This window comes from Panthera pardus, unplaced genomic scaffold, assembly GCF_024362965.1.
Source record: "Panthera pardus isolate Hobbes unplaced genomic scaffold, ASM2436296v1 HiC_scaffold_14, whole genome shotgun sequence".
NCBI lineage: Eukaryota > Metazoa > Chordata > Mammalia > Carnivora > Felidae > Panthera > Panthera pardus.
In genome coordinates, this window is record NW_026526699.1 from 3211643 (window position 1) to 3235187 (window position 23545).

The 23545-nt window shown below is 53.3% G+C and overlaps 1 protein-coding gene across 1 annotated transcript in view; it reads right to left on the reverse strand.

The window, feature by feature from the left end:
• The window catches only part of TMEM132C (transmembrane protein 132C), a 308076-nt gene that overhangs the window by 140115 nt on the left and 144416 nt on the right, over nucleotides 1-23545 (reverse strand).

A 23545-nucleotide genomic window follows, 5' to 3' on the forward strand; every position in this document is an offset into this window, starting at 1 on the left:
GGCCACAGATGGGTCCGCGGGCACGGAGCCTGAGTCACGGGCCCTCCGCCGTGTGGGGGAGGGTGCATCTGGCAGCTCGGGGCAGCCCGGGGCACCGACGGGCAGGCTTGCCAGCGGCCGGGCGGGGATGCCACGGTGGGCATCCCGTGCCCCTCCGTGTGCTCACCCTCCCGGCGTCGGAGGGCAGACCTCCAGAAGACGCAGGATGGCTCTGGCTCCCTCCCCCACCCGGCGACGCAGCGGGGACCGCGGTTGGCCAGGTTCCTGTCTCTCTGAGGGATGCCAAACCAAAGCCGGAGAGCCTGCGTCACTTGTCAGCCAGCTCTGGTGACGCGGAAAACGCACAGCGAGCCTTCTGGACAACAGGCCGCCAGAACCTGCAGACGTTGGGGGGTGAGGGGGGCGCACGGCCATCCAGGAGACGGCCTGGAAGACGCCTGCCCTGGAAAAAGACCCGGGGACGACGGCAAGCGAGTTTCGTCACTTTTTTTTTTTTAATTTAAAAAAAAAAAGGTTTTTTTAATGTTTTTATTTATCTTTGAGACAGAGGGAGACAGAGCATGAGGCCGGGAGGGGCAGAGAGAGAGGGAGACACAGAATCCAAAGCAGGCTCCAGGCTTGAGCTGTCAGCACAGAGTCTGACGCGGGGCTTGAACTCACGGACCATGCAATCATGACCCGAGCTGAAGTCGGACGATTAACCGACTGAGCCACCCAGGTGCCCCACATTCCGTCACTTATTTATATGAAAGCACTCAGGACGCCTCCCTTGTGGCCGAGCACGTCCCCCACCTGTGTGCACGGTGCTCCCTGCACGGACGGCCTTTCCCAGCCCCCTCCTGTCCGCCCCTAAATGCTTTTACACGGTGGCCGCCTCCCTGCTCGTCACCCTAGAGGGACCCCAGATTTCAAAGGAAGAGTACGTGACAATATAAAAAAGAAGCAGGTGAGTCCCCGAACGAGGAGGAACCCCGACCCAGCGACGCCTCTTCCCCCCGGAGCTCTGGAGAACAGCCCGACTCACCGCCTGGGCCCTGGGCTCCAGGCAGGGGGGCGGCGGGGGGAGCGCCTGGGGGGCGTCCAGCTCCATAACGACACTCTGTCACCCGCGGGCGGCCCTGGTGTGGCTCCCTGTGGCTTTCCTAACGTCGTCCTCTGATCGGGGGACCAGGGCACAGCGAGGGCGTGGCCAGAACAGGAGAAAGGAGCAGGTTGTTCCCCACGAGTGTCCCGTTTGACCCTCGGATGACTGACGGAGACGTTATCGTAGCCGTAAAGCGAGTTCACGCCTGTGACGCGTACAGAAAGCCTCTTCTGCCTTGGTCGTAAAGGATCGTCACCAAACACCGGTGTCCCTGACAGTGGGTCTGGCTGTCTCCCTCCCTGGCCCCAGACTGCGTCCTGAGACTGAGTTCTCCAGCGGTCCTGCCGGGCCCTGTCCGAGTCACCAGGGTCGGGGCTGTCGGGGGCGGGGGAGGTGCTCGGGTCGGCTGGCTTGGCCCCCAAGACCCAAACCAGCCTGCTGCTCTGCCCTTGCTCCGCGTCCTTCCGATCGTCACGCATCGTGTCCCCCACACCGTCTCGGCGGGGCAGTGAGCGGGTGGCCAGGCTGCCGGAGGAACACAGGGCGGTGGGCCGCAGAGTCCCGTCCTCCCAGAGCCCGCGGTTCGTCGGGAGACAAATAAGCAGGGAGCTCACGGACGCTGCTGAGCAGCCCCGTGAGGCGGGACCACAGGTGCCACGGGATCCTCCACGAGGAGAGGCTGGCAGGCTGAGCTGCGCGTGGAAGGCACCAGGGAAGGCAGCGGGCGCGAGCCCCAGAACTAGTCGCCTTCTGTCCGTCCCGACCCCTCACCATCAGCACGGCCTCCCCCTACATCAGTACCTCTTTCTGGCGGGTCCTCCCTCCTGGACTGGATGGCTTCAAACCTTCCAGTCAGTTCTTACTACCACGCAAAGTCGCCGAGTCTTTAAGGCCAACCATTAGGAAGACCAACTAAAATCTGCATGTTTCCTTTAAAGGGAACAAATATAAGACTTTTTGAAATAATTCCCCCCCTCCCCAGCCTTATTAAAAGTTGTAAAGCTTGTTTGGAACTCTTAGGAAAAGTAGGGTCATCTCTTCGTGCCCTTGTGCCCATTATTAATGGGGCATAAAGTAAAATAATACTAAAAATGATAATACAACCTATTTCGTGGAATTGCTATAAAGATAAAAGGAGCTAATTAACGTTGTGTTTGCAATGCCTGCCATATAGTAAGTTCCAGATAAATCTTCACTGTGTTTTGTGGTTATGACTGATGAACGCATCTCAGTAAGAACATTCTACCACCTGCGTGAAACTTGCTTTAAAACAACGGCAACTTTGGGGGGAGATTGGATGCCACTGGAAAGGGCTGCCAGATGGGGGCAGTATTCTGACTCCTGCTCTGGATTCTAGTCACATAGTTACTCACTTTCCAAAAGTTCAAAGTTGAACACTTAAGATTTGTGTGCTCTTTGGTACGTGTATTGTACTTGGGTAAAAAGCCCCTAAAAACAGGGGCTCCTGGGTGGCTCAGGCGGTTGGGTGTCTGACTCTTGATTTCGGCTCAGATCATGATCTCATGATTCATGAGGTCGAGCCCTGCATTGGGCTGAGCGGGAAGCCTGCTTAAGATTCTTTCTCTCTCTCTCTCTGTCTCTGCCCCTCTCCTGCTCGCTCACTCTCTCTCTAAAAAAAAAAAAAAAAAAAAAAAAAAAAAAAAAAAAAAAGTCCCTAAAACCAAAATAGGCACGTGGAAAGAACTCTAGAAAGAAGGCAAAGCCCATGTCAGGAATTGAGAGGCTGGTGTTTCCACTGGGAATAACTTGCACAGAAAGGTCTTGGTATGAGCACTGGCTGCCAAAGAAGAGAATCGTCCGTAGTTTCACATCGGGCTCGGTCCAAGGACTCCGAAGAGTGAGCTCACACAAAACCATCTGAGAAGGGTGTGAGCCAGCCATCGGGACGGACGGACAGGAAGGGAGGCCAGCGTGGCTCCCGGGCGGCCTTGTGGGGAGGACGTGGTGTGCCCCTCCTGTCCCAGCCCAGACAGTTGAGGAACCGAGGCGCCCAGGAGGGATTAGGTCAGAAAACCAAGGGAAGCCGCTCTTACGGTGGAGATTTGGGAGCAGGGGAGAGCCTGACGGGCGGAAGGGGGGCTAGTTATGAAGGAACTCCACACCTGGAGATCTTTGGGGGCGTTCAGAGCCAGGCCTTGCTCCCCAGAGGCTGGGGAGTGAGGCAGAACATTCCTGACTCTCAGGAAGAGGTTCTGGGCCTGGACACCTGCTCTGTCCTTCACCACCTCTGTGGTCAACAGAACAAACCCTCATGAACCCCACATCCCGAGGGGTATGCGGGCGGTCCCTCCAAGACAAAGGGGGACCGTCAGGGTGGGGGCAGTCAGGGTGTGCCCAGGCCATCTGAGTTCACAGCGCTGCCCCCTGGGTTCATGTCCAGCAAGGATCCAGATGGCACCTGGCTGTACTGAACCGGTTAGAACTGGCTGGCCGCTTTGCGGGGTCTCTACTGACAGCTCGTTCATCCCACTTTACACAACAAGCCTCGGTTTCCCTGCCCGTGAGCAATTTCCCATCACCGACAATGCACGATCACCCAAAGAGAAGCTGAGAGTCTCGGGAGTCCCTTTCTCCTCCCAGAAAATGCTTCTAGGAGAGTTGGCTCGCCTCGTCGCGGGCTTGTGGGCAGGACAGCCTTTTCACACCTTTCCCGAAACGTACGAAACGTTTAAATGAGGTGATGACTTAGGAATGACTGGCGAGGTCCCAGAAAGAGGCCCATGGCTGCTCTGAGTCCCATCTCCGAGAGACGGAGAGTTTTCAGATTTCTCACCGACGTACCCGGAGCTTTTCTGAAAAGACGGTCCCGGGAAACCAAGCAAGTGGACGATGCCTCGGGAGGAATCCTGTCCTTGGGACTCTCGTCTGAAAGACGACCACACAGGCCAGTGGAAAAGAAGCAGCCTGGGCCAATATTCGTGCACATCATCACCTCCCTCTGCAGGGTGGTCCGAGTTTCTCAGGTACAGCTGGGTCGGCAGGTGAACCAGGGACTAACAGGTCGGCAGCCCTGTGCTGGTTGGCCATGTTCTCAGTTGTGAGCATCAGACTGATTTGAATCATTGCAGAATCTGCGGCTCCTTGCCTGCGTTCCGAATTCCTCGTTGTTTTGAATCAAGAGGGGGAGAATTTCCTTGACTCTAAAAAGTGTATGTCAGACTCTGGCCGGATAAACTCCAAAAGCCTCATGCATAGATAATGCGTCTTCAGATGTGAGAAACTCTGCTGTATGGAGGTCGATGATAGCCTTCAATTTTTCTTCACTTCCTTGAGAAGAAATTACTATTTAAAGGTGAAAAGCATCAAAAGGAAGTCCTCGAGAGTTAATGGGACCATCTGGCCCGATGCCATCCCTTCTGAGAACCTGAGAACTGAGACACATTTTACCGTTCACGTCTCAACAATGCTCGAGGTAATGGCAGTGCTATTATTCCAGACTCCGACTGACATGGCCTTCTAAAGTGCTCTGTGAGTGGTTAAGTGGGACCGAATGACAGAGAACAGGGCAGATGGAAAGTCCTCTAGACCTGTGTTATTTATTCAAAAGAAGGCAGCCATCGCAGGCCAGTGGGGAGCCACCAAGCCCTCCACCGAAAGTGGGGGATATCTGGGTGGGTGCCATCCATCGGTATATCACAGAAACAGAACCGGAGGGTAAATATAGATACACGAGAAGAGACTTCTTATGGGAATTGGTTCACCTGATTATGGAGGCTGAGAAATCCCATCATCGGCTGTGTGCAAGCCAGAGACCCAGGAAAGCCAGCAGTATAATTCAGTCCAAAGCCCTGGGGGTGATGGTGCTGATGCTGGTCTAGTTCCTGGAGTCTGAAGGCCAATAACCAGGAGCTCTGATGTCCAAGGGCAGACGGAGATGCACGTGCCAGCTCAAGAAGAGAGAAAGAGAATTTTCCCTTCTTCCACGCTTTTGTTTTAGTTGAGCCCTCACCGGATTAGACGATGACCATCCATGTGGTGAGGACGTTTCTTTACTCAGACTATTCATTTAAAGTCTCCTCTCTTCCCAAAACGCCCCCCCCCCACCAAGACACATCCTGAAATAGTGTTTTACTGGGTATCTGGGCACCCCTTAGCCCAAGTCAAGTTGACAGGTAAAATTAACCACCACAGTTGGTGCCATCGGAGGACCCGATGAGACCATGTTCTTTTGCATGAAGGTAACCAGTTGCCTCAGCGCGACTATGGTTTCCCCATTGAGTTTCCTTGACATCACTGATGAAAACCCACTGACCATAAACCTATGGGTTTATTTCCAAACTCAGTTCTACTCCATCGATCTCCAGATATGTCCATCTCCGTGCCAGCGTCACATGGTCTTTATGTTATGAAATGTAATGCACTTTGCAGCAAGCTTTTGAAATCAGGAGGTGTGAGCCCCACCGCCCCGCAGATTTGTTCTTCTTCTTGAAGACTCCTTTGGATATTCTGGATCCCTTGCATTTCCATAAATTTAGCCCCAGCTTGAACATCTCTGCAAAGTTGGCAGCAGGGACATTGACAGGCATGGCCCTGAATCTATAGATCAATTTGGGGAGTACTGGCATCTCATCAATCGTAAGTCTTCCAGTCCCAGAACACGAGATGCCCTTCCATTTACTCAGGGCTTCTTTCGCCTCCTTCAATAATATTTTGCGGTTTTCAGGGTGCCCGTCTTACCCTCCTTCTTAAAAACGTATCCCTAAGTATTTTATTCTTTTCGATGCTATTGTAAAAGAAATTGTTTTCCTTAATTTCCTTTCCAGATATTCATTGCTAGTGTATCAGGAAACAATCTATTAGGGGCACCCGGGTGGCTCAGTTGGTTAAGCATCTGACTCCAGCTCTGGTCACTTCTGTCAGCACAGAGCTGGCTTCAGATGCTCTGTTCCCCTCTCTTGCTGCCATGCTTTCTCTCTCTCTCTCTCAAAAATAAATAAACATTAAAGAAAGAAATAGTGTTTTATATTGGGCTTATACCCTGCAATCTTTCTTAGTTGTCTTATTGGTTCTCTTTGTTTTTTAGTGGATTTCTTAGGGTTCTCTACACACACCATCATGTCATCTGAACATACAGATTAGTTTTTCTCCTTCCTTTCCAATCAGAATGTGCTTTATTTCTTTTTCCTGCCTACTTGCCTTGGCCACCACCTCTACTGCCAAGCTGAATGGCAAACGTGGGAGTGGATACACTTGTCTCGTTCCCGGTCATCCAGATTCTATTTTATAGAGAGTAGTAAGCAAAATACACAAAGGTCTCTGCTTTTATAGAGATTATAGTCATGTAAAGGGGTTGTTCAACTGAAATAAAAACACGACAAAACTTTTATATCCTTACAGAACTGGTAAGTCCGCGCGAGTTAACCCAAAGACCACCAGAATGATAGCGAAGGACTGAGAACCACTGGTCCAGAAGAATCCATCTGAAACATCCCCTGCAGAGGATTATTAGAGCCAAAAACTCACTGGCAGGTAGCCCAGAGGACAGCCGGGGTAGTGCTGACCGCACGGGGAAACCTGCGGTTGAGAGCCTGTGACACCAGTACGACCCCCAAGTTCTTGAGAAGGAGCCAAGAAATGGTAGTGCAGGATACACGATGTCAATATGTGCTAAGTCTGCAAGACAAGAATGAGCTCACAGATGAGGCACGGAGGCCAGGGTCCAGCACCCCGGGGCCTGAGCCGGAACGGGAGCAAGTTGGTTACACGCGGAAAAGGCACTCGTGGCTTAAGAGAAGCTTCTTGGGCACCTGCAACCCAGCGGGGATATCAGAATGCTCGCAATTTAAATTTGAGCCAAAGAGAAGCCACATTGAGGTTCGGGGGCTGATCTCCAGCGGACCCTCACTCCGCTGGTTACAATCAGCCAGCTAGTCAGCTGACACTCTGGGACAGGATGTGCTGCTCTACTCAGGACAAGGCAGGGTAGCTGGAAGCTACATCCGTGGCTAGATTCAACTGGTAATGCCCAACGTGTTAAGACGCCCAGATTGTTCAACTGCAGCCAAACCCATCAACATCCAAGTTGTTGTTTTCCAAGAAAAAAAAGAAAAAGGAGGCTCCAGACGGGTGGTGGCCCTGCTCCTTCTCGGCGACAAGTGTCCCGGGACTGGTACAGCTGGTCTTGATGTGCCGATGGAGCACCTCAAGGGCACAGCTCTGTGGTTAGAAGTGTGGCCTTCAGAGTAGTCAGTGCCAACTGGACGGCAGCCCCACGCCTCACTGATGGGGTCTGTAGTCACTCAAAAGCGAGCCTTGGTTTCCTCACCTGAAAAATTGCCATTTTACCCAGAAGCACTCATATGGCCGAGAATTAAGTGGAGTCAGAGCGTGGTCTAACCGGCATACCGTAACCGCTAAACAAAGGATAACTGTCGGGGTGAAGTCCCGTGGATGGAAAGGGCCGTTACCAGTGTCTCTGCTACACAGGTTAGTCTGTGGCTGGCTCCCCATTTAGAACTGATCAGTAGGTATGTCCATGCAAAACCTACTGCAGGGACTCTATAAAGAGAATTTGTGGTGACCTAGCATGGTCACCATGGTGACAGTCACCATGTGCTCCATCGTCCTACCACTGTGCATCTCCTGGGGCTCATGTGACCCCCGGCCGGGTCCAGCTGAGACACGAGGCTGCACCATAAAGTCATTCTTTCCCATTATGCTGGGAAGAGGGCAGATTTGGATTCACATGGACTTGGGGGCCATCAGAATGGCCCAGAGGCTCTCTAGGCAGACTGGGAAGATTTCTCGGGCAAGGTGAGGGGAAGAAACCCCTTCTGATGCTTCAGATCGCTGCACAGCTGGGGTGGTTCTTAAAAGACAAGCCATGCACAAGCTGGAATCTAGAACCATCCATGACCCAAGCTAGTTCTTGAGTCAATACAAAGCTCTTGCTCAAAACCCAGTTGCTTCCATGGGCATTCAGTGATGGGAACTGAACGTTCACCAAGAGAGGGCGAGCGAAGGCCTTCCTTTCTCAAATGACCTCCCCCATCAACCTTCCATTGAGACTTCCTGCCCCACACATAGTCCCCTGACTTGAAATCCAGTTTGAATTATATTTTGAAGGGACAGAAACCATGAGAATGCTCAGCAAGGCTGTCGGGCGACGGCCGTCAGTCTTTTGAGGTTCATGGCACACTTTCAAACACCAAAATTTTGGTGGCCTACATGGAGCGCCTGGGTGGCTCAGTCGGTTGGGCGTCTGACTCCAGCTCAGGTCACGATCTCACAGTTCATGAGCTTGAGCTTCATGTCGGGCTGTGCTTTGGATCCTCTACACCACCCCCCCCCCCCCATCTCTGGCCCTCCCCTGCTCTCTCTCTCTCAAAAATAAATAAACATTAAAAAAAAAAAAAAAACCAAAATCCCAGTTAATGCACTATCCACTTGGCGGTCCTTTAACGTAGACATAATTTTTGAGTATCAGCTGGCATGCCTCGTGTGGTCACAATATGAAGATCATGTTCTACAATACCTATAATTCTTTTAAGCTTTTTTATATGTTTATTTATTTTTGAGACAGACACACAGAGCATGAACGGGGGAGGGTCAGAGAGAGAGGGAGACACAGAATCCGAAGCAGGCTCCAGGCTCCGAGCCATCAGCACAGAGCCTGAGGCGGGGCTCGAACTCACGGACCGTGAGATCAAGACCTGAGCTGAAGTCGGATGCTCAACCGACTGAGCCACCCGGGCGCCCCTGCCTCCCGCATTTCTGCACCGCCCCGTGCTTGCTTTGCTGCCTTCTGTCACCCGGCTTTAGGTAGTGAGTTTGCAGACTAGAGCAGGAACTCACAACCCCAGGAGCATTATCACTCCTTGACGTTGCTTTTTTCTTTCTTGGATTTCACACTAGGACCAGCACTAAAAGTGCTGAATTGTGTGTGCGTGTGCACGTGTATGTAAAGCGTCTAAAAATACATTCTTGAGAATCTGCGATTATGCCGGCAGGTGTTGTAAAGTCTACATTGTAAGTGCTACGTTGACAACGAGGTGTGACGGTAGCCAGAACTTTCCCTGGACTGCCCAAGGACGGAGGGGCCCTTCCTGCCCAAATGTCCCCTCATTTGGGGTAATTCGGGGTAATTCGCTTGTTATGGCTTCTTCAAAAGTGGGAAGAGTATAAAGAGGCAATGGACAAATAAAGAGGGGAGATGGGTTGCCAAGGAGACCGAACTCTTCGGGAAGAACTAAGCCTTTTTAAAGTCTTACTGGCCCACGATTTCTGCAAGGCAGGGATTTGGAGATTCCGCGGAGCGACATGTGTGTGAGGGAAGGTGCCTCCTGTCTCCAGAGGGAGGAATCTTTGCCTCTTAGCTTGTAGATACATGTCGGGTCAATTTCCACCCAATTTATTTTCATCCTTAGTGTCCAATTTTGTGTGTGTCCCCTTAATTACTTTTCTCAAACTTGAGAAAGAGTAGATTTCTCCAGCTCTTGCCAAACTCCCCACGGAGCCAGTCTTGGAAATGTGCGGACAGGGAATGCTGAAACAACGCTGTCACTTCTCACAGCCAGACCGTGTCACCTAGGGCTCCAGATGAAGCTGACAAGCATCTTCTGAAGAGTGAGGCTTTGATGCAAGACTGTGGGAAGTAAAAGCCAGCAGACATGTTTACAAATGACTCACCACACAGCCAATCTGACGATATTCCGGGTCGTGAAGTATAGCGGGCTGGACAGCAACTTTTTAACTCTGTCTCCGTGAATTACGCCATCGTCCCGCTTCCAAAATGAAATCGGCCCGCGGTGTGTCAATCTCTGTCCCCTCACGATGAAGAGGGATCCCTGACTGTCCCGGGAGAGGCCCTTTTTTCCTCGAGTCGACATCTCAGAGTGTAACCTTGGAGCGTTACATGCTATCAATATGACCTACAGCTTCTGTAAAAGGAAAAGTGGATGAAAACCAAAAGGAGGAGGAGGGAGGAAGGGGGGTGCTTGGCTGTCCCTCAGAAACCTCCACACCCTCCATCAGCGCGTTGCTAGGACTCAGCACGGAGGCAGGAACGCGGACAATCAGCGGTTTGGAAGCTCAAAACTCTTCTGGATCATCTCGTGAAGGCCCGAGACCAGGGGGGTGGGAACTGCATCTCCGAGCAGGTTTCTCAACCTCAGCCTCGGCCCTGCTGACACGTGGGGCTGGCTCGAGCCTCGCTGGGCGGCTGTCCTGTGCACGACCGGAGTTCCCTGGCATCATCCCCAGGCTCCACCTGCTAGAGGCCATTAGCATTGCCACAACCCCAAGCGTCTCCAGACCTTTCAGGATCCATCCCCCTGACCCCTCTGAGAGCCACAACCTCCATCCCAAAGCCTGGATCCCTTCTCCAGGGGCCTCTCCGGGTGGCCAAGGGGGCTTTTCCTAAACTCTTTTCTGAAGAGTTTTCTGAAGAGTTCCAGGACCAAGCCTATTTCTTGAGCAGCCCCCCTCTAGCTCCTGAGCAAGTCTTTCTTTCACTGAGCTGGACTCGTGTTCCCGGGGATGCTGTGTTGCCTGTGCAATTGCCCTTTCCGTATTTGGGCACAACCATCCCAGAAGAGGAGTTCTTACAGCGAGAAGCTCTTGCTTCTCTGGGAGGGCAGAAGCCCCCCGAGGGAGGCACAGCCAGAGCCCAGAACCAATGGAAGGTCTGAGTTCTGCATCGGTCCGTGGGGCCTGTGTCTCCTGGAAAATCGGCCGTGCCCACTTGTCACCTGCCTGGTCCGTCCACCTGTGGGGCCTGGTGGGGCCTCCCCCTCGCATTCCATTCCGCACCCCCTGTTGGGTTCAAACCCTTGGCCAGGTCTGCGAGCCGATAAAACCTTTCACACAGAGAAGTTAATGGTGAAACCAGCTTAAAATGTCATTCCCTCAGGGTGCCGGCATCTGAGAGGGGACGATTTGACACCAGGGGTGACATCATCCAGGGGTGTGCCGGGAGGAGAGTCACAACCCGCTCTCCGGATGGTGGGAAACCAAAGTCCTGCTTTGTGCTCCTCGTTAATTTCTGTGGCGTCCACGTTCCCAACATCGCTGAGGTTAACTGAGGGCTCTGACCTGGGGCTGCGAAGGGACGTGGGGAGCATATTATGCAGTATTTCCACCACTTGGATTCAACAGATGTGAATCATCTCAAGAGCACAGGACCATATAGTGCCGTCACTGGGGAGCTGATGAGTTCTGACGATCGATGACCTTTGTTTCAGTACAACTTATCTCATTACACTTTAATAGAATTTACTTTTCAGTGGCGGCTAGGTGACACAACCAGCTCAGACGATTCCTGGGCCCTGACGAGCCCGCATACCGACTCCCACACACCATTGCTCTGAGCCACAGAAACGTATGCGACAAACGCCGAAGAGAGCTTGCTATGGGCCTGCTCTGCTCTAAATGCTTCACGTCAATCCTCGTAGAAACTGCATTTTATGCCAGAAGGTGGGGACCCCCACCAACGTGCACATCGTTATGAAGTGTTGGATCATGAATATGAACCTGGGAAAACACGGGGTGAGTTTACAGGGACCATGGGGGTGGAGGGGATTTCCTGGAGTCCCTGGAGCCCCCACCCCGACAATGCACAGATGGTTCCACTCAGTCCTGTAGGTCTTGAGCAAACATTGTTTTTTGTTTTGCACCCAGACCCCATTTGCATGGCCATCCATCCATCCACCCACCCACCTCCACCCATCCATCCACCTACCCATCTATCCATCCATCCACCCATCCATCCATCCATCCATCCACCCACCCACTCATCTATCCATCCACCCATCCATCTATCCATCCACCTGTCCATCCATTCATCCATCCCCCCACCCATCCATCCACCCATCATCCATCCACCCACCCATCCATCCACCCATCATCCATCCATCCATCCATCCATCCATCCATCCATCCACCTACCCATCTATCCATCCACCCACCCATCCATCCATCCATCCATCCATCCACCCACCCACTCATCTATCCATCCACCCATCCATCTATCCATCCACCTGTCCATCCATTCATCCATCCCCCCACCCATCCATCCACCCATCATCCATCCATCCATCCATCCATCCATCCACCTACCCATCTATCCATCCACCCATCCATCCATCCATCCATCCATCCATCCATCCATCCACCCACCCACTCATCTATCCATCCACCCATCCATCTATCCATCCACCTGTCCATCCATTCATCCATCCCCCCACCCATCCATCCACCCATCATCCATCCACCCACCCATCCATCCACCCATCATCCATCCATCCATCCATCCACCCACCCATCCATCCACCCATCATCCATCCATCCATCCATCCATCCATCCATCCATCCACCTACCCATCTATCCATCCATCCACCCACCCATCCATCCATCCATCCATCCATCCACCCACCCACTCATCTATCCATCCACCCATCCATCTATCCATCCACCTGTCCATCCATTCATCCATCCCCCCACCCATCCATCCACCCATCATCCATCCATCCATCCATCCATCCATCCATCCATCCATCCACCTACCCATCTATCCATCCACCCACCCATCCATCCATCCATCCATCCATCCACCCACCCACTCATCTATCCATCCACCCATCCATCTATCCATCCACCTGTCCATCCATTCATCCATCCCCCCACCCATCCATCCACCCATCATCCATCCATCCATCCATCCACCCACCCATCCATCCACCCATCATCCATCCATCCATCCATCCATCCATCCATCCATCCACCTACCCATCTATCTATCCATCCACCCACCCATCCATCCATCCATCCATCCATCCATCCATCCATCCACCCACCCACTCATCTATCCATCCACCCATCCATCTATCCATCCACCTGTCCATCCATTCATCCATCCCCCCACCCATCCATCCACCCATCATCCATCCATCCATCCATCCATCCATCCATCCATCCATCCACCTACCCATCTATCTATCCATCCACCCATCCATCCATCCATCCATCCACCCACCCACTCATCTATCCATCCACCCATCCATCTATCCATCCACCTGTCCATCCATTCATCCATCCCCCCACCCATCCATCCACCCATCATCCATCCATCCATCCATCCATCCATCCATCCATCCATCCACATATCCATGTTATGCTGAGCTCCTGCTTAACATGAGATGATAAGAAATAATGGGCCCTATCTTCAGGATGTCCAAGGGGGCCACTGTGGGCCATGGGCGGCCCTATCTTCAGAGTCAGGGGAGTCCCAGAGGGAACAGGACTCTGGGCTTCTACAGGTGTGTATGGAGTGGGGCTTGAGCCTGAAGAGACGAATGGCTGAGAACACCAGTCCCAACCTGTGGTGAGCCTGCCATGTGCTCAAGGCTTCTGCTAAGGCCTGGCAACCGCCCTGCTTGGGCTGATGTGATCTCATGTGCACTCCCCCATGAGGAAATCAAGTTCCAAGAAACCAAGCAGACAGTCGTAGTAACACAGCCGCTAAGCCAGGGTCCAGACCACCCAGCCCTCCTCTCTCTCTGGGTACTCTGTGCAGTTCTCTGCAGGTCTGGATACAGACTGTGAATCCCACACTGAAGGTCTGGGACGTCCCTGGTGAGGAGGCTGGATTAGGATTCTGGTTCCAGGGTCAGACTGCCAGAGTAGGGGGCAGTGGGGGAGGGGGGCTGGGCTTTGCCCCTCACTGTCTACATGACTTTGGGCCATGAGCTGCACCAAGCCTCGGCTTCCCCATCTGCGGAGAGGGGATGGGAGGGTGCTTAAAGTCCTCATGAGGCTTCTAGGGGCTCTTGCTGGAGAAGCCCTTGGCAGGGGACAGGGGAGTGCTCTGCAAATGGCCCCTGCTCTTTGTCAGTGTGAGTACAGCGGAGAGGTTAGGAGCGGGGGCTCTCAAGCCAGGCAGTCGGCTGACATCCTGGGCCCATGCCTTCCATCGGTGCAGCGTTGGGTAAGCTTCAGAACCTTCCTTGTGTCTCCCTCTAGCACAAGTCCTCAGGGCTGTCGATAGGATGATGGTGACCTTAACGCCTATCAAAGCTGGAGTCACAGCCGGGCCTGGTGGGCCCCTGGTAAGGGTTATCTGCTGCTGACATCGTTACGGCCACCGCGGTGCATGCTGGTCTTTGTTCTGGCAGTGACACGATTAAGCATCTGGATGCCGGAATGCGGCAGAATCGACCGGGCGCAATCCCGTACTCCACTAGCAGCCCAGGGTCACTCCGTGCATTCAGCCCTTCTACTCACATTTGTTAAACACCTACTATCTGCCGGGCACAATGCTGGGAGCCGGGAACAGGGATAAACCACACGGGCTTCGTGCCCGTTCTCCCTGAGCCGAAGGGAGGATCTGATCGCAAACCCTTTTCAAATAGCTGAATCCTCTCTGATAAATCGTGTGCTGAGAGACGGTGTGTGCGTCTGAACCGCTCCTGCTCAAACAACTTGAGCTGAGTATACCAAATGCTTTTCTGGTTTTCTCCCACGGGCTCTGGCCCCATAGGGAACGGGGCTCCGGAGGCTGTTCAGGGCCACAGTCGTACTCCTGATCGGGATGAGCAATCCGCACATCAGCGTTAATGTGGGGGACGCCCGGGAGTGCCCTAAGTTCAACACTAAGGAAGGGGAGGGGTGCTCCCCTCCAGCATCCAGCAGGCCTACTGCCTGTGCAAAAGGTGAGCCCTGCCTGATTCCCCAGCTCACTCGGGGACACTGCGGCCACTTCCTTGCACCCCCACGGTAGCTGGAGGAGACACGGGATACAGGTCCGCTAACCACGTCAGATCCAGGGTGCAGGCTGGAATGCTCATCACAGTCTGTTTTAGCCTAAGAAGCAGAAAGACGAAATACAGGTTCCGCAGGGGAAGTCCGGTCACAAGAGGCACCCGTGCGTCAGATGGGCCGAGTTCTGCTGTCCATGAATTTCTGCCAGCAGGATCAAAGGGAGCGTTTTTTCAGAGTTTTCCCCACAAGCGGTTACACCTGGCAGAATGCTCCTCATCACTGAGAGACTCGTTTTTATGTGTGAAGGACTGCGTTAAGCATTGAATACATGTTAGCTCTTTTTTATTTTTGTGACCACATTTACACGAGAAGGGTGTGGTCTCCGTCGCCACCATCATTCCTGTTGTGCAGCTGGGGACACTGAGGCGCAGCCGGGTCGAGAAGCTTGCTCAAGGTCGCGCGACGCGTACCTTAGCAGGGCTAAGGTTAGCGGGGCTGGGGTCTGTCCCAGCAAGCCTGCTTCCCGACTGCACGCTCTTAGCCAAGGGTCGGCAAACATTTCCTGTAAAGGGCCAGATGGTAAGTGTTTGAAGTTTCTCGGGCCATACGGTGTCTGTTGCAAGCGCTCAGCTTGGCCGTTGGAGTGTGAAGGCCGCCACAGTCCAGACACAATAAACGAGCGTGGCTGTGTTCCAATAAAGTCTTACTTATGGACACTGAGATCTGAATTTCGTACAATTTTCACTTGTTCCAAAATATTTTCTTCTTCCAACTTGTTGTCGAGCCCTTAGAAACGTAAACACCATCCCTGGCTCACCGGCTGTACAAAAAGAAACAGGTGGCAGGCCAGATCTGGCCTGGGGACCGTAGTTTGCCAACCCCTACTCTTAGCCAATATGCTGCACCACCTGTATCGGGACGCTGAATGACTTGGGTTTGCTCGTAGGACATTCTCGTAGGTCAGCATTTGTGTGATCTCTCTCTCCCTCTCTCTTAAGTTTTTATTACAAAGGTTCACAAACGCACCCAACGGTGGGGAGAACGGTAGGGTACTTCCCCCCAATCTGCATCATCCAGCTACAATGGCCACCGTTGTGAGATCTCGCGATACAAACTGGGGGGTGCTGGGTAGAGGGGCTTACATGCCTAGGTGCGCACTGAGTCCTCGCTGAGTCTGATGAGTGTGCAGGTAATTTAGGAGACTTCATATGCCCTCGCCTCAACATTGCGACTTAGAGTGTTTGGAGGCTGGGCCATTGTGTTACCACCCTCTGGCAAGCTGTAAGGTGACAGTCAAGTCATCCAGGGAAGCAGAGGACGGGTTGGGTGTAGGGATGACTTAAGAATAAAATCTTTAAAAACAACCCAAAAACAGACGGGTGGAAGCAAACACTCCCTGGTCCACCTTGGGGTAAAAGGAGAGTCACGGGAAGGATCCCATTTCTGAGTGCTTTTTGGGCCAATGCCCAGGACGGCATTCTTCTCCGAAAGGGGGTCACCTGGCTTTTTACTCCTTTACGAAGCCTCACTGGCCTCCCGAAGTTAGGAGTAGAAGTCAGTCTTTGCTAGTTTGCCACACAATTTATTTTCTTTAAGAACCATAAGTGCTTAGAGATTGGGGAAAAAAAAAAACAATCAGTGTTTTTCAATAAGCAGCTGATGGCTAAATTGAGGCTGGAAATGCTGCCGTAATCATCCCGAACGAGCGTTCAGTAAGCATCTATCCACATGCGGTACTGCGTGTGGGCTTTAAAGGAAATGATGCATTGACCTACTTTTCTCCGAGAGAGAGAGATGCTTCACCTGTTTGGCTGTCGGTGGAGTTGGCAAATTGGAAAAAAAAAAGAAAAACTTTTGAAAATACATGCTCGTAAACCCACAGACTCCTGCCTGTGGGACTGAGAAGCCAGAAAACCGAACAAGGCAGTATCTTAAGACCGTAGGTGCCATTGTTTCCTTCCCTGGATAAAACAGACCCATTGTGGGGACACAGAGTCACATCGCAGTCCATCACGGGTGCCTGAGACCAGCTTCCTTTCTAGAGTGCCTTCTTGCCGCCACTGGGCAGGATAGCAGATATCACACTACTTGGCCTCAAGTCTTTATCCATTTCTGTAGTCCAACATGTGACAAGAGGCGTGGTGGGTGGGGAGAGGCTTCTTCTCCACTCTTCATCTCTGAGCTCAGCCACAGACTTACACGCATTAACAGAAGAAGGTGGACATGTCTTGTGCTGGGCCCAAGAGACCATGGACCGACCGCTGTGCTCTGCCATTGCCACAAAGAGGACATCCACATCTAGATTGCCGACCTCAGGGGGCAGCTGAGATTTACAAAGCAGGGGGCATCTTCCCCCCTGATGTACGAGTGAGGCTAGCCAAGACGAGCAGTGTGCCATTAGCAGAATGCCTGGCCCAGCCAAACTGCACAGTGGAGAATGTTGTTTCCGGCCGGCGCGTTTCTTTGGGGGGGGGGGGGGAGTGATTTTGTTACGCAGCAGTAGCTAACTGATACACTTTAAGTTAAACTTAAACAGGAGGCTAATTTTGCTGGGGAAAATAACTGTGATATATTCTAAATCAAAGTAGAAATGAAGCAGAATTTTATGTACCAGTTTGGATGATCAGTATTTATGTGGATAATTGAAGCTCTGTCCTACAGACTGTGGAAAGCATGTTAAAACTCCTTACTTAGGGATTCTAGTTGGCAAATACAACTATCCAACGTTTCTCAGCTCTGGCTGCACAACACTTTTATCTACAGAGCGGTCACTTGGGTCCCCCTCCCACGACTCGGGAATCCACAGGTCTGGGGGGAGGCACAGAGACTTTGCATAAAGCTCCCTACGTGACTGTGCAGCGTGGCTATGGCAGAGAAACCTGGGTCACCTGATGCTGACATCGAAAAAGCGGAAGTACAAGGAGGATTTTTAGCAAATTCCACAGGTTTTTCCCTTGACACTAAGTGTACTTCAGACGCCGTCAACATCAGAGGAGACAGGAGGTTCTTTTCCGACATGACTTCATGAGGGAGACAGAAAATGCTCCCCTTCCAGGCTGGAGGAAGCTGCAAGCCACACGAGAAATGTTCTTTTCTCCCCCTTCTCTCTCGGTAAAGTCTCCCCGGGTCATTAAGCCTCTTGCCTCTTCGTTGTGCGTCGTACAAGTGTCGAGATGTGAGGATGTCTCCCCCAGCTGCTCCCTCTGGGCCACCACGTGGGATGTGCAATCCTTTCCAAAACCTGCAGGGAACAGGACCCAGCCCCAAGAATGCCCACTCCAGACCTTGTGGGAGCAGACGGCCCTGTTGCCATTTCAGTTGCAAGTAATTTAACCCACTGAGAGCCTTTCCTGGGGGCCCTCTGCCCATCACAGGTAACTCGGAGAAGATGCTGGGCTTATCAGAGACCGACTTGAAAGGCAGGTCTGCCCTTTGCTGTCTGCCAAGAGGGAGGCGGGCACTTGGTTGCTCCCTAGCATCCTGTGGCCCGGACGGTGCACTGATTTATCTTCTGGGTAAAGTTATAGAGTAAAAGTCACTGATGGGACGGACGTTTCTGCGGGCTCCTGAGGTCAACCAACAGGTGTGGAAATGAGCAGGAAATCAATCCCAGGTTGATGCCCCCCTGGCCATCCACTAGCACTGGCATCCTGGGCAGGCAGAAGGGGGTGACACGAGACCCGCCTTCTACGGAAATCCCAGAAGGCCTCAGTGAGGTGCGTACGTGAGACTATTGACTCTTTTTCTCTGCATTTTGTCACCTGCTGGATAAAGTCGTCTCCAATATAATCAAAAGCCTCAATAGTTGTTTTGTTTTTTTTTTATGGAGATAGAATTCATATGTCATATAACTCACCATTTTCAAGTATATTCAAGGGGCGCCTGGGGGGGCTCAGTCGGTTAAGCATCCAACTCTTGGCTTCAGCTCAGGTCACGATCTCACCATTTCGTGGGTTCAAGCCCCACCCGTGTAGGGCTCTGTGCTGACAGTGTGGAGCCTGCTTGGGATTCTGTCTCCCTCTCTGTCTGCCCCTCCCCTGCTCACGGTCTCTCTCAAAATAAATAAATAAACTTAAAAAAAAAAAAAGTGGATTCGATGTGCATGAAAATGCTCACAGACTAGCACAACCCAGAACATTCTCGTCACCCCAAAAGGTAAGCTCATCCCCACCGGCAGTGGCCCCCCACCTCCCTTCCCAGAACTGGCAACCATTAATCTATTTTCTGTGGATTTGACTGTTTTTGCATGAGGAGATTATGTAGCAATGAAACGGAAATAAATTCAGTATGTGGCCTTTTTGTGGGAGCCTGAGTTATTTTTATTGGGAAAAAAAAGGACAAACAGCAGGTAAACTTGCTGGGTGCCCAAGAAACGGGGTGCGGGTGGGTGGGGACGGCTGTGATTTCGCTACCTGCCCCCTGACTTGTGGCTGTGTGCCGTCTGCTCCCCACATCGGCTGGCTGCTCCCTGAATCCTGCAAAGGGCCACAGGCACCAAGGCCCTGCCATGCTCTTGCCCCCCTCCCACTGTTCTGCCCGTCTGCTGCCCACCCGGCCCTCCCCCAGCCCCTCTTGTAGCCTCACCCCTGCTCTCCTGTGCTCTAGAGCCCAGGTCACTGGAGCGCACAGAAGTCCCTCCACCGTGGACAGTATCTGACGCTCGCTCCCTCATCGAAAACCGGATGATGCCCGTCGCTTAAACACCGAGCGGCTGTTTTTAAGGAAGGGGCAGGTTATTTCCGAGATTTACTGGTTTTCACCAATTTGTGCGGCTTGCCACCCTGAAGTCTTCAACAGACCCCTGCTCGAAGGAGAGACACGGCCATAATTCCGGAATTCATAGGAAGAATCAGGGGCTGGCACGGGGTGTCACAGACAGGCTATTTGGTAGTTTCCTCTCCGGAGATGTCAGGATTTTCCCGCTTCACTGAGCACCCTCGTCGGGCATTCTAATTACTGCGACGGATATCAAAATATTACCTCTGTTGCCGCTGGAATCTTACTTAAGAAAATGTATTTGAATTTAAGAAGTGCTGTTCTCCTCCTCTGCTGCGAAATAAATGCGTCTGTTGGAGGGATGCTGTCTGGGGGTTGGCGGAACAGTTCAACGGACCAAGGACGTCCTCCGGGCGAGGCTTTTCTGAAGGATCCCCGTGTGTGCTGAAGGCAGGGAGGCTTTTGAACGAGCATTGAGAGAGCTGGAGGCGTACAGAGACCACCCGAAACTTGGGGGCCCCAGAGTCCGTGTGAATTCCCTCCTAAAGAAAACCTGTTAGGCCACTGGTTCTCCAAGTGGGGTCCCTGGAGCATCAGCATCACTGGGAAGGTCCTACAAATGCAACTTCTCGGGTCCCACCCTAGACGTGCCTCATCAGACGCTCTGGAGTGGGATCCAGCCATCTGTGTGTTTTTTGTTTTTAATGTTTATTTATTTTTGAGAGAGAGAGAGACAGAGCATGAGCAGGGGAGGGGCAGAGAGAGAGGGAGACACAGAATCGGGAGCAGGCTCCAGGCTCCGAGCCGTCAGCCCAGAGCCCGACGCGGGGCTCGAACTCACGAACCGCGAGATCGTGACCTGAGCCGAAGTCGGCCGCTCAACCGACTGAGCCACCCAGGCGCCCCAGCACCATCGATTTTCAAGATGACACAGCTTGTGGCGGGTTGACTGGTGACCCCCAAAGATATGTCCCCATCCCAGGAAATTACTGTGAAAGTGACTTTATTTGGAAGAAGCATCTTTGCAGACGTAATTAAAGATCCCAAGACGAGATCATCCAGGCTTGTCCAGGTGAGCCCTGTATCCATCGGCCACTGTTCCTCGAGAGACACACGGAGGAGAGGGGAGAAGACGGAGAAGCCACGTGACGAGGAGGCAGAGATGGGAGGAAGCAACCACAAGCCAAGGGGCTCCCGGAACCGCCAGAAGCCACGAGAGGCAGAGAACGGGTTTTCCGGAATGCACCAACTTTGCCAAGAGCTTGATTTCAGGCGTGTGGGCTCCGGAACCGGGGGAGAATAAATTTCTGTCGTTTTAAGTCTCGTGGTCAGCACGGTGTGTGAGGGCAGGAGCCAGCGCCTGGCCTGACCTTGTGCATAATGTGGGGCCCCGGCCACCCTCAAGAATGGTTAGGCCACAGGGCGCCATTTTGTAACAAAAGGACATGGGATGAGAAGCACTGTTTTCAAAGCCGTGCATTCAAGGGGGCTTGGCCCACCTGCTCCCAGATGAATCAAGGAGCCATGCTACAGCCGTGTCTGTGTCCCCTCCTCAAAAGCACACGTTCAAACCTAACCCCAACGTGCTGACTGCATTTGAGGGGGGCCTTTGGGAGGTGATGAGGTCAGCAGGGTGGAGCCCCCATGCAGGGCATCAGCGCCCTTATCAACGGGGCCCCAGAGAGCTTCCTGCACGTGAGGACACAGAGAAGACAGCCGTGCGTGAGCCAGGACACGGGCCTCACCAGACACCGGGCTGCGTGCTCCCTGATCGCGGACCTCTGGCCTCCAGCGCGGCCGTGAGCTAGCGATGTCTGTTGTGTAAGCCCCCCACGTATGGTACTCCGTTCTAGCAGCCCAGACAGACTGACACAAAGGTCGAAATGACCCTCTGACGCATGCGGTCCTCTGCCCCGCTCAGTTCCCCTTCCGAGTGCCAACCGGAATTCCAACACGGATATCGTCCCTGTTTGAAATCCACGGCACGGCCGCGGCACTAATCATCAACACAGGGAGCGCGATGTCCTGAGGACCTGCCTTGACATCATCAAAGCTCCTGTCGGCCGTTCCTCTGCACCTGCTCCCGGCCAGACGTGGGGGAAGGGCTTTTAACGGTGGCCCTTCTCCAGCCGCATGACGTGAATGCGTATTTGGTATCCGATCGAAGGTAGGGGACCACAGGCCAAAGTGCCCCATGCAGAGTCCCCTTCGTAGTGGCCTGTTAGGGTCTGAGGAACCCAGGAGCAGAGAAGCCTGGTTCCCTCTGGCTCACCTACTGGTCCCCAAACTTGTGTGGCTATAGGGCCTCTCTTCCCGAGAACGCCAGCATCGCACAAAGCCCAAGTGCCCCTGCGACGCGGCAGGTCAGGTGGGCAGACTCTGCTCAGTTGTCCCCGCCCAGCAGGTGGGGAGACACCTTCATCCTGTGCTCCCCGCCCCCCAGCTGCACGATCCCATCTCCACACCTGCCTGCGCACCTGCCCCCAAGCTTGTCAGAGGCACAGAGTCCTGCTCTCCTCCCGGACGGTCACCAGCAAGAGGCCGGGGACGTGCCGGCACCACCCCAGGGGACGTGTGTGCAAACCTCTCAGGAACTGCCAGGGCCGGTGGAGGACGGACCCTCGTCAGCGTCACCCCAAGCCTCCCCCAGCCTGCAAAAAACCATGTCGAGTGTTTGATTTTCCAGACACTCGGGATATTGCTTTCCGCGGCCGACCAAACATTTCCAAATTTCCTAATTCAGCGAGGCCCCAAAGTGGCCTTCAGAGTGCCCTCCTTGACTTGGGCTTCTATTTAATTTATGCCGTTTGACAAACACTTGGAGACTGCGTCCTCCAGCTCAGACCCCACCGAGCCCTTCTCCGTATCGCCTCACCCCAGCGTAATCGGAGCCCCGCCAGGCAAGCACGGAGGCTCTTGTTTTAGAGACCAGAGACTGACGCACACAGAGGTCGACAGCTGGCCCAAGGTCACACAGCCAGGGAGGCCGGCATCGGGGCCGCGAGCCGGGCAGAGCTGCCCCAGGGTCTGTGCACGCAAGCCCCGTGATACGCGGTCCCACTCCTCGCTCAAGACCCTCCTCGCATTTCAGATCCGTCTGGTAACGAAAACTTCCGCATTTCTTACCTTCCACATCTACATCTCCTCTGCCCCTTGTTTCTTCACAACACAGGACGTGATGGTAATCAACCCTGCAAGCTATAACCGGGGGCCGTCTGCCCCTCCAACCCCCCAAATGAACGCCCTAATATCTACGCCGAAGGGACAGAAGGTGGGAAATACAGCCTGAGAGGAAACACCGGCCGGAGTTTAAAGCAGGACTTCGCACGCGAGGGTGAATTCGCCCACCTCTGCCCCCCGCCCCGGGATCTTGCGAGGTCTGGAGACATTTCTGGTTATCTCCACGCTGTCCACCCGGGGTTTGGGATGCTCCCGGCATTTAGCGCACAGAAGCCAGGAATGCTGAACAGGGTTGGTCACAGGACGGTCCCCCCCACAAAGACGCACCCGGTTCAAAACGTCAAGGAGCTGATAAGCGCCAGCTGATAGCGATCGCCTGCAAAATAGTCCATCGCAGGAAAACGTGAGCAGGCAAGCAAGGCACAATTTAAGGCAGGACTGACACGCCATGGCCTGTGGGCCAGATCCAGCCTGCTGGTGATGCCCGTAAATGAGGCTTGATAGGAACACCACACTCATTGGTTGATGTACCCTCTGCGGATGGCAGAGTTGTGACAGAGACCTTCTGGCCTGCAAAGACGAAAATAGTTGCCGTTTGGCCCTTTAAGGAAAAATTGGCCCACCGGATTTCAGGGGCTCCATCAAAATTTGAACACGCCCCTCTTGCCTAAGTACGTCCCACCTGATGGAGTGCGGTCACTCCCGACGTGCTCAGTCGGGCGCAGCTGATCGTATCGATGGGGTCCGAACGGCCCTTCGACGTGAGAGCGATGGGTCCTTGCTAGTTTTAGGAACGGCGTTATTTCCCTACACCCTTCCCTCGCTGCCCTGCACAGTTTCCTTCCAAA